The sequence below is a fragment of the Aphelocoma coerulescens genome, chromosome 2 (genome assembly GCF_041296385.1).
Source record: "Aphelocoma coerulescens isolate FSJ_1873_10779 chromosome 2, UR_Acoe_1.0, whole genome shotgun sequence".
In the NCBI taxonomy this organism is placed as follows: domain Eukaryota; kingdom Metazoa; phylum Chordata; class Aves; order Passeriformes; family Corvidae; genus Aphelocoma; species Aphelocoma coerulescens.
The window spans coordinates 116,788,589-116,799,086 of NC_091015.1; the positions used below are offsets into that span (position 1 = coordinate 116,788,589).

General features: G+C 39.5%; 1 long non-coding RNA gene across 1 annotated transcript in view; it reads left to right on the forward strand.

Moving 5' to 3' along the window:
- Positions 1-567, forward strand: part of LOC138105882 (uncharacterized) — a 38,087-nt gene extending 37,520 nt beyond the window's left edge. Inside the window, exons 5-6 of the long non-coding RNA XR_011148764.1 lie at positions 178-296; positions 445-567. This is a non-coding gene — a long non-coding RNA (uncharacterized lncRNA). The remainder of the gene's footprint in view (positions 1-177; positions 297-444) is intronic.
- The last annotated feature ends 9,931 nt before the right edge of the window (positions 568-10,498 follow it).

The window sequence follows — 10,498 nt, forward strand, 5'->3', positions numbered from 1 at the left end:
CCAGTTGTCAAATGGGTTGAAAATTACATATCTGGTAGCCTTAGATTATTTTTTCCTTTTTTCTTGTCCACTTACCTTGTAGGAAAAAATTTTAAAAAGGTTCCTGTGTAATCTGTGCATTACAAGAATTTTTATAGCTTAGTTTTGATATGGTGTATGTTTTTACCTTTTTCATAGTTAACAAATGTGCACTACAGAGAACCTAAGCCAGGTTCATGTTCTTCAAAATCAGAAGTAAAGCAGTCCTATTCTTCCATCTCCTAGAATACTTCACCTGCCATCTTCTGTGTCAGGAGGTTGGTTAATTTTATTCCTTCCCTGGGGTATCTTGCTAATACACTTGTCTATATGTGGCTGTTTCAGTCCTGAAGCCCATAACTGCTTCTCAGAAGCAGATTGTGTTGCTTTAGTGTGTGCTCATTTTGCCAATTATTTCTTTCCTAGCTGCTAGTAAAACATCTGTCAGGTCACCAAATATGATGCAAGTACTGAGTAACTGTGTTTCTTACCTTCTGCCGAAATCCTAATGCAGCTGTGGATTTCAGATGTGTAATCATAACCTCCAAGTTTGTGAGCACAAAGTGGGGTGGGGGAATGTCATATGGGTGGGAACTGGTTTTAAGAAAATCTTGAATTTTTGTTCCTTTTTTAAAAATTAGTATATTTTAAATAATTAAAGAAATATTTTCTGTTCAGACAGCAAAATAATTAAACTGGTTTAATGAAAATACATATATTTTGAAGTTTCTCTATAGCTAGGTTTGAATATTCAGATTTTTTGTGTTAAGAAAATTACTATATTGTTTGACAGTTCTGTGAAGGAAAACCAGAATAAATTGTTTCATTAAGTAGTTTTTACTTTAAAAAATGTTTTATTTGTAACACTGAATGAAATGTTAGTGATACGAAATACGTAGAAATAAATTCACTCTCTTGAAGAACCTTAAACTTCTCTTTGGGCTAACTCCTATAAGACTATTGCCTCTTCTGGTAATATGCTGAACTGTTCTATTCAACTGCTAATTTTACATTATATACAATAAGACACTCTGGTAAGACTGAGTCGCTGCCTTCAGAAATTGATTTCAATTTGGCTATAAATTCTTCACACAAATCCAGGTGCTGAAGTGCCTGCTCTGTGTGCACTTGCTAGCTGGGACCTCTCCTTGAACAGTGTAACTGGCCTGTTCCTTACAAAAAGCCACTAAAGAAGAATCACTTCTCTTATGCTGAATGTCCTGGTATATCATGACACAAGCCCAGGACACAGGAATTTCTGGCTTAGATCTTTCTTTTGCCCAAATAAACTTGTCTTTCTACCTGCTGCCTGATCAGCATCTCCTACTGTGTGTGTGTGCATGTGTCCTTTAATGCCTTTGCAAGGGCACATGAGTCTCTTCAGTGATCTATTTACATATCAAAGTGTGCTTTCTTTTAATAAATATCAGTATGTTCATGTCGGAGGAAAACTTCCAGTGGAAGAAATTGTGAGAATGCCAAGAAATACTTAATAATACAGTTGAACCACTAACAACTGTTTCCTTTTTTTTTTTTTAAACTCAGAACTGCTATGTAGCCAGCTTTGGTCCTGCCTTCTGCTATCTCTTTCCTTTCAGCACTAATCGTCATCAACCCATATTTTCCCAGCAATTCCCAGGTTTCGCCTTCCCAAACACTGTGACACCCTGTTCCTGGGCTCCCCTTTGAGCAATGCTAGACCTCTACTCTACGACCTTTTCTTCTACAACAGCTTGCCTTTCAATGCCAAATGCCAAAAAACCTTGCCACAGTCTAGTTCTAGCCGTGCATGGCAGGGCTGTAATAGTATCTGCTGTTACTTGGTCGGCACACAAGTATTACATGGACTTAGAAACTTCTCCCTGTGCATATCCTGTGCAGACATGTAGAAGGGCAGAGTGTGTGTAAGTGGTCCCAGGCCACGTCTCATGGCATGCTGGTGAGTCAGCAATGCAAACTTTCATGTTCCTGAGAAAAATGTGACTTTTGTGCCCAGGACTTTAATGGCTTCACTTCAACTACTGTGCACTGAGTGTGAAAGGGCCCTATCTTTTACTTCAGCTGTACTCTTTTCAGGGCTTGCTTTGGGGTGTGCAAATACACCTGCCTGCTTCAGTTGTGGCAGTAGGAAAAATCCCTGAGTAATGGATCCTGGAGGCAAAGGCTCAAAGTAGGAAAGCACATGGCTGGCATGTCCAAGATTTTGGCAGTTCTGACTAAAATGTTTAAAGTAGATATAGGGGATTGCAATAATCTGCTAAGGGACTCCAGGCTATGCATTGACTGAGAAGGGCTGCTGAGTACCTAAAGTGCTTTTGGGGACCTCTCTCCATAGAGAGCTTCTGCAATAAAAGCTGGGAAAATCCCACCTTCTGGAATGTCCAGAGGTGAATGGATTTCTCCAAGCTGTAACCTAAACTGAACTCAACTTTGGGACTACTATTATGTTACTTGAGACAAATTTAATCCATATTCAGGCTTTGTATGGCCTTGACTCGAATGGCTCCTTACAACAGTGATTAGTGCATGATCTGGAGAGTGGAGTGGGAAGAAGGCTCCTGAATCTCTGCTAATAAAATAAAACATTGGACCTGTTCCTGTGGGTGAATTCATTTTCCCTGCTCTCTCCAACAAACAGTTTTTAATCTAATAAGTTTCCTTCTGTTGTTCACACTTCTTCTGAGTCACAGCATTACAGGCAAGTTATTTAAAAATTAAAAACCACTGACATGCTGTGGAACGTAATGTGAATCTTTGAAATTTCGTTGGGCATTTTAATTTCAAGATTAAACCTAGCAATCAAGCAGATGAGGACAGATGATCATAGGTAATGCAAAGTGCACCATTTTTGAGTGCTGCTGAAACGTGAGAATGTATTCAACCTGTGGGGCTTTTCATGTGTAAGCTGTTGAATTCAGGTAAAATTGTAGAGGTAGGAATATTTGTCTCAGCAATCCGTCAATGGCTATTTGATCAAGGATGTTTATAAATAGCAACTTATTTCCTTGTTAGAAATACATCCAAGGTTTTCAAAAAGAGGATCTATTCCCGGTGGTACATTCTTATAAGTGTAGTTTGGGGTTTTTTTAAATGAAAGCTGTGTTTCTGATATGCTGAGATGAGGAAAGAATTCCTTGTTATAGCTGCAAAAATCCCCACCTTTCAGAGCTGCACTGAAATGACCACCTTACCTAGATCCCAGATAGTTATATGTGCCTATGCTTCAAATATCCTCACACCCTCCTTTGGAAAGTGCATATGGCTTCTTTTAAATGCTCTGTTGTGAAAGTTTTGATTTTCATTGCTTTTCCAGGACATGTGTTGTAGCCCAAAGGACTATTTGTGACTTTTCATTTCTGATCTCCAAACTTTGTTTGCATTTTTTGAGAAAACTGCTCAGAACTTTGCTATAGAAACTGGAGGGCTAGAACCAATGAAGGTGAAGTTTAGAGTGCTGAAGCAGGAACAGCTCTAAGTGAGGTTGAGCTCAGGTGCCAAAACTCGTTAGCAGAAGAGATGAGATGCACAAGGACCTGAGAGCCCTCTGAAATGAAAGTTGTCCAAGGTCACTATGCTACCTTGAGGTCTGTGGAGAGTGAGTCTGCGTCATACTTCGAGACACCACATCTCTGTTGACTTGGAACACCTGCCTGAAAAGTCCTCCTGATAACTTGCAGCTCACTTCCCCTTCACAAACTCCTCCTCTTCAATAAGTCAGTGGAAAGGATCCCTTCTCATAAAAATACTCTCAGAAGGTAGAGTGGCATTAGCCATCCTTAGGTAAAATGTGCTTGATGGCAAGAAGAACTAATCCTGTTAGTATACAGTAGTACTAATCTGAGTATGTTTTATTGGATTAAACTGTCAGAGATATGGGCACAGAAATGTTGAGCCTTAATTAGATGTAGGTATGGCTGAGGCTGAGCTGCTTTGGTATTGGGGTGACTCTTTCTTATCTCTGCAAAGCTAAAACTTTTAAGGTTATAAGAAACTTAAACACTAGCTAAGCAGGTCTCTTCAAAATTGTGGGGTTGGAGGAAGTTCCTGAAATCTTCTTGGTTGCTTTTTGGACCAAATCCAAATCTTTTTCGCCAAACTTTTTTCTCCTCTGTGGACAAAAAAAAGATTTTATTTTCTTCTACTTAGTGAGACAAACAGATGCTTTGTTCATGTAAATGTTGGGCAGAGTTTGTTTTTCTTTGTGTGTTCAGTGTTTTGACAAAAATTGTTTGGAAATCAATGTTTCCTAGAGCTCTTTGTTAAATCTTTCAATGCTGTTGCACATAAATGATTTTTAAATTTATGCTTCAGTGTCTTCTCTGAAAAGGCAATCTAGAAAAGTCATGATAAAAAAAAAAAAGCCAAACAAACTGTTGAGTGATAAGAAAGCATACAGGTATTCAGTAAGCACTTCTCTATTTTACAGTAATTTTAAGCTTGTCATTCCCATTTTCTTTTCTTTGGGAAAACCAAGCTCCCAGTGTTCAGTAGCCATCCTAGTAATGCTTCTTCTGAAATGGGCTTGCTTTCATGCTGGCTGGTACTGGGGCTTCACTGGTTCTGAGACTTCCTCTGAAGAAAAAGGATGGTGAATGAGGACATGAGCCCAAATACAGCAAAATAAAAAGTGAACTAAAGGCAGGAAAAGAGTAGAAATGAATGTGGAACTGAGGGTTCAACTTTGGTGGTGAATTTATGGAAGCTGCCTGTAATTGCTTGCTGTCAACCATTCACACGGGTGTTTAGCTCAGGTGTTGCTTCCTGGTTCTCGCATTTCTGCTCCTTGCACAGTTCATCTCCTGCCAAAACAATTTGTCTTGGTAGTTTCAACTTTCTTTTACACGTGACTGCATTTTCAAGCTAGGTTTACCTAAAAGGACTCAAATCAGCAGCAAAGATGGAACTTAAAGACTTTGTCTAATATTGTGAGCTGCTGTCAAGGTCCCTGGCCTGAAGCTTTGGAATACTTTCTCCCTAAAGAAGAGCCATGGCTTCTCAGGTATGTTTACGCCATCTAGCTGAGCCAGTCCGTGAAACCTCCACTTTCACGGTCCTCCATCAATTACATGCTTCGAAACCCAGCAACCTTCAGAGGGTTTGCAAGTAAATAATTGATGTGCATTAACCTTTGTAAATCAGTTTTGAAAATTCAATAAAACTGCTGAAATGTTTCTGACACCTTCCAGAGCTCATCAGAGTTTGGTAGTGGTGTTGCTATGGTACCTATCAAGTAAAGTTTATTGATGTCATTAGTGTCTGTCTTTTAAAACTTACCTTATTCCACAGTAAAGACCAGGATCCTGGAAGGAATTTTTGGTAGTATCCAAACAACTGTCAAAACTTCCTAAGCATTTCTCAGCATAGAAAATGCAGTAATATCTATAGATGGCATTAGCTCCATTCTGTTTTAACAGCAGGCAATATCTGGTGACTTATTTAAGTACACTGGAAGAAAAAGATTATTACTCTCAGTTGCTCCCATCTGCTCATTGTAAACTCCAAATAGAAGATCCTTTAATGCACAAAATAAATCTCTTCTTCCAGGCATCAGTCATAGAGGGTTTAGTGCAAATAATTGAATGTAAATAACACTAATACATTCCATGATAGTTTCAGATTTGCTTTGCAGATTTGTAGCAGACAATCCTTTTTAAAACTTTGAAATACTTTTTTTTTTTTTTTACATTAAGATACCTTGCAATTCTCTCTCTGCTCGTGTGCTTTGTTTTCTTTACTGTCAACTTAACTATTTGACTTTGGAATAAAAATAAAAGTGGAATTGAAAAAGTATGGCAAATTAAAGGCCTCAGCCTTGCTGCCATTGCAAACCATACATCTTATTGAGACCTTTTCCCTTGGTTAGATGTGAGTTTTTTTGTGCTGCCACATCGGTGGGTGAAGCAGTCTTACAATATAAATTTACACAATTATGTTATTGCAACAATTTTAATTTGGGAGTTGGTTTGTCAGGATTAGCATAGTTTTCAACTGCTGGATAAAATAAATTTTTCAGAATTTCTTAGGTAATTTTCTCAGTGAGCTTTTTAAGTGGGGAAAACATTTTGAAACAGTATTTTGAGTTGAATCCAATGTCCTTGGCTAGAAAGAGAGGAAAAGAGATCTTTCAAGTTGTCATTAAAATATGAGCTTGTGTGTTTTTATGATGAATGAACAGCAAGGATGAGAAGGAAAAGACAAAAGCTGAAAGGAGCCCCTACAGTTACTGAGATGCTGCAGAGACAGTGCAAGGCTTGCTTCAGTTCAGGCTTTATTCCCTGTCCCAAGAGATCATCAATTCTGGGAGTATTTCTTTTTGAATAGCAGGATGAGGATGTGGCACAATTGCTTTCTCCCAGCACTGGCTCGAGGCCGTCAGTAAATCTGGAACCCACTTCCATGAGTGGCAACAGGGGGTGGATAGGGCTAAAAAGGAAGGAAAGTGAATGTCTGAGACTCCTGGATTTCAGTGTTGGTCCCTGCATGTGTAAAAAACCTACATCTTGCTAGCATCTGCAGTCTCCATATAACGGTTTGGGTTGGAAGGAACATTAAAGGTCCTCTATTTCTGCCCCCTGCCGTGTGCAGGGATACGTTCCACTAGACCAGTTTGACAAAGGCCCCATCCAATCTTGAAAACTTTTGGGGATGGGGCATCTATTCTCTGGGCAATCTGTTTCAGTGTCTCACTGTCTTTATTGTGAGTAATTTCTTCCTAATACATAATCTAAAGACACACTCATTCAGTTTAAAGCCATTATCCCTTGTCTATCGCTGTATGCCGATGTAAAAGTGTTGCTCAAATCCAGATTTGCCATAATTATCTCGGGGTGTTGCACAGAGACCACCATTTCACTCTGCTTGCAAGGTAGAGACACTCTGTGCCATTGTTCCCTGTACTTTTACTGTGGAGTTTCTAGAGATTGGTTGCATGATGAAACAGGGCACAAAAGGCTCTGTTTTAAGATGGACAATCTAATAACCAGTTTCTTAAAGCCTTAACAAACACACTGGGTGCCATTTAGGATTATGGAATCAGAGTGGTTTGGGTTGGAAAGAACTTTTAAGTCACCTAGTCCAACCTCCTTGCCACGGGGAGGGATGTCTTCAAGTTGAGCAGTTGCTCAGAGTCCCATCGAACCTGACTTTGAATGTTTCCAGGCATGGCAGCTGTCTGGGCAAACCACTTCAGTGTTTTACCACCCTTGCTGTAAAACATTTCTTGTAGTCTAAATCTACCCTTTTACAATTTAAAACCATTACTCCTTGTTCTGTTGCTACAGGCCCTTCTAGAACATCTGTCTCCATCTCTCTTAAAGTCCCCCCTTTAAATACTGGAATGTTGCAATGAGGTCTTCCTGGAGCATTTTCTTTACTAGGCTGAACCATCCCAATTTTCTTAGCCTGTCTTCATAGGAGAGGTGTTTCAGCTCCAGCAGGTCCATGTCTTTCCTGTACTGAGATTTCTCTGACTCCCATGTCAACTATACTCATTTTTCACTGTTTTTATGGCCATTTTAGACATATTTATGGGACTAAAGTGACCTCCTATCTACTTCAATCAAATTTTTTTCAAACTCCCTTCGTAAGCCTTAATACTTTTCTTATTTGGGAAGTGGAAATTGCCTTTAGTGACTCTAAAAAGCTCCCAGTCCTAGTGATGTTGAACATTACACATGTTACTGTGGGGTTTCAAGATGATTCCACTGTGGCTAAACTTCTGCATAGCTGAAAATTGAATTATACTTATTTGAAAAATGTCAGAAAATGAAAACATGTAGTGGGGGAAAAAAACAGCCAGCTGCTTAGGTAGCTGATGTGTTAAAAATAGCCTCTGCAAAGACACATTAGTGTATAAGGATTCAGGAATGTATCAGATAAGATAGAGGAAGGTAAAGGGAGAATGCAACGTGTCATATGTCTTCACAGTTTATTAGCTGATTATTCTTGCTGCTTATTGGAGGTTCCCTTGGGAAGAGGCTTCACATCAAGGTGAGATTGTGTCAAAGTGGTCAGTACAGTAATAAGCCTGTTGAGTACCTTTAAATGATGGGGGGAAGGGAGTCTTCTTTAAGTAGTGATCTTAAACAAAATACCATATAATAGGGAGAACTGATTGAATTTAGCCAACTGTTATGTCACCATAGCAACCATACATGTTGGCTCCACACTGAAAATAATCTTTTTTCTCAGGGATTAAAATGCTGTTTCTCTTTCTTGGGGTGGAGAGGGGGGAAGATGTGGGAGATACACTCGGATCTTGTATTTGAGAGAAGAGCTAGTTTTGTTTTGTTTTAAGTATTGTCATAGGGAGAAAAAATGTGGATGCACACCTTCAGTGAGAGCATGGAAAATGCAAACCAGTTGCACACTGCATAAACAGAAAAAAAGTCTTGACAGCTATTACTGTGCATTTATTTATTTTTAACCTTTAGCACTTAGAGGTCATGGACCTAAAAGAGCAATCAGCTAGGTTGGGCTCTTTCTATTGGCTTACTGCCTTTTCTTTCATAAGGTCAAAAAGCTACAGCTAACCTATTCTTTTTATGATGTGGTATAGAAATAAAATTAAAGTTTTGCTGATATTTAAAACATGTCTACTTCTACAGTGAGCTGTACCAACAGTCAGAAAATGACCCAGTGGGCTAATCCAATGGAAGTGTCTTACCCAATTTGATGCCTTCTGTTGAGGAAACTGCCCCGCAAACTGGGTAATAATAAACTATTGGCCTGGGATCAGTATGATGCAATTTCACATGCCCATTAATTGTCTATTTTTGTATCACAAATATTTCTAACTGATGGCAGCAATTTGTGGTTTTTTACTATATTTTAATAAGTTTTGTCATGACAAGGAAAATTATTTTTATACGAACAGTAACCCCTCTTAATCAGCTGTATTTGACTTATAGTGAGCAAACTCTTATAAGTTACTTCTGGAAAGAAGAAGAAATCCTTTATAGCTAAGAGGTATATTTGTATGTGTGCTGTACTGTATTCAGAGAGGACAAATGCTCCTTTTTTTCTCCTCTAAGCAGGTTGTCACTGGGCTTTCTAAGCAGCATTTATGAAGAACAAAGTGAGAGACTAACTTTATAAAGAAGACAGGGAAAATGCTGTCCAGAAAAGCAGAGTGGAGCTTGCAGGGGTCCTGAGGGCTCCCCTGGGGATGTGAAAATTTTCTGCTAGTACTGAGCAAGACAGAGCAGTGCTGGGGTCAGGGGGAAAACACGGCTCTGCTGCTGCAGTGCTGAATCTTTTGCTAACAAGTTTTGCCTCACAGAAACGTCACAACTGATGCTGTCCTTCTGCACCAAGTCTGGTGGGAGTGGAGGTACGGAGGAGAGCACTGCTGCATGGCACAGAGTGTTCCTAATGCCTGTGTGACCGCGGACACAGTGTTAGCCAGATAAGCAAAGACAGCTTTGGAATTACAAGGGCTCTGTCCTTTTGGGAAATGGACCATGATAGAGAGAGCTAGGAGTCCCTAGTCTAGGCATATCTGTAAATGTCCCTTTCCTTTACCATCTTCATTAGTAAAACATTAATACTAATAACAAGCTCCATCAGTGGGTCACAGAGAAAAAGCAATGCCTGAAGCTCTATATCTTCTTTCAAAATGCTGCTTCTGTCTCTGAATGATGGATTAGCTGCTGAACAGCTCTGTCACTGCTACCTAGCAGTGAACTGATGATACCACTTTCCCACAATTAACTCAAGTGTTGCAGCTAGGCTGACCTGGCTAATTAACGTGAAATAGTATTCAAATTACCACAAGTATATTATCTGTCTCTTTATTGTTTTTAATTTGCTGACAGCAAAATCACTGGAAACAGAGATCTTGCAGAGATAGTTTAAAGAGCATTATTATTCTGGAGAAGTGAGTTGCAGTAGGGCTGCCTTTGGCTGGCTGCAGCTCTTGTAGCCATACTGAGTTGAAGCTGGCCTATTTTATCTCCCCTTCAGTAGCATTCTTGCTTCCCTGAAGGTGTGACGTCAAGTGTTATTAATAGCTAAATTGCCTAACATCTTATAAAAGCTGTATATTTCCATGGATTTCATCCTTTTGGTACTGGTTTTCCTCAGAGGGGGCTATTGGGTAGGGCCTGGGGATGCAGCTGTGGAGAAAATAGTGGATGAAGGAGCGTGGGAACATGCTGGAGTAGTATAGCCCCTACATTCATAACATCTGTGACTTTTCACTGTTTCTGGAAATGGATAACTTTTTTTTTTTTAATTGAGCTTTGAGTACTGTAGTATCTGTACTGATGCTAGAGATGATGGCTCCTGTTGTTTTGAACATCTGGAGATATGCACAGGCAGGAACACTGCTTCCCCTCCTCCCCTAGCCACACACATGCACCCTTAACTGCATAGAGCTAATCACCACAATGTTTCTCCTGTGCAAACCATGGTATTCAGAAGATGATTTTGTGCTAATTGTTTAAATGTTAGTCATTGAAGGTAGCACACCAACACCTAT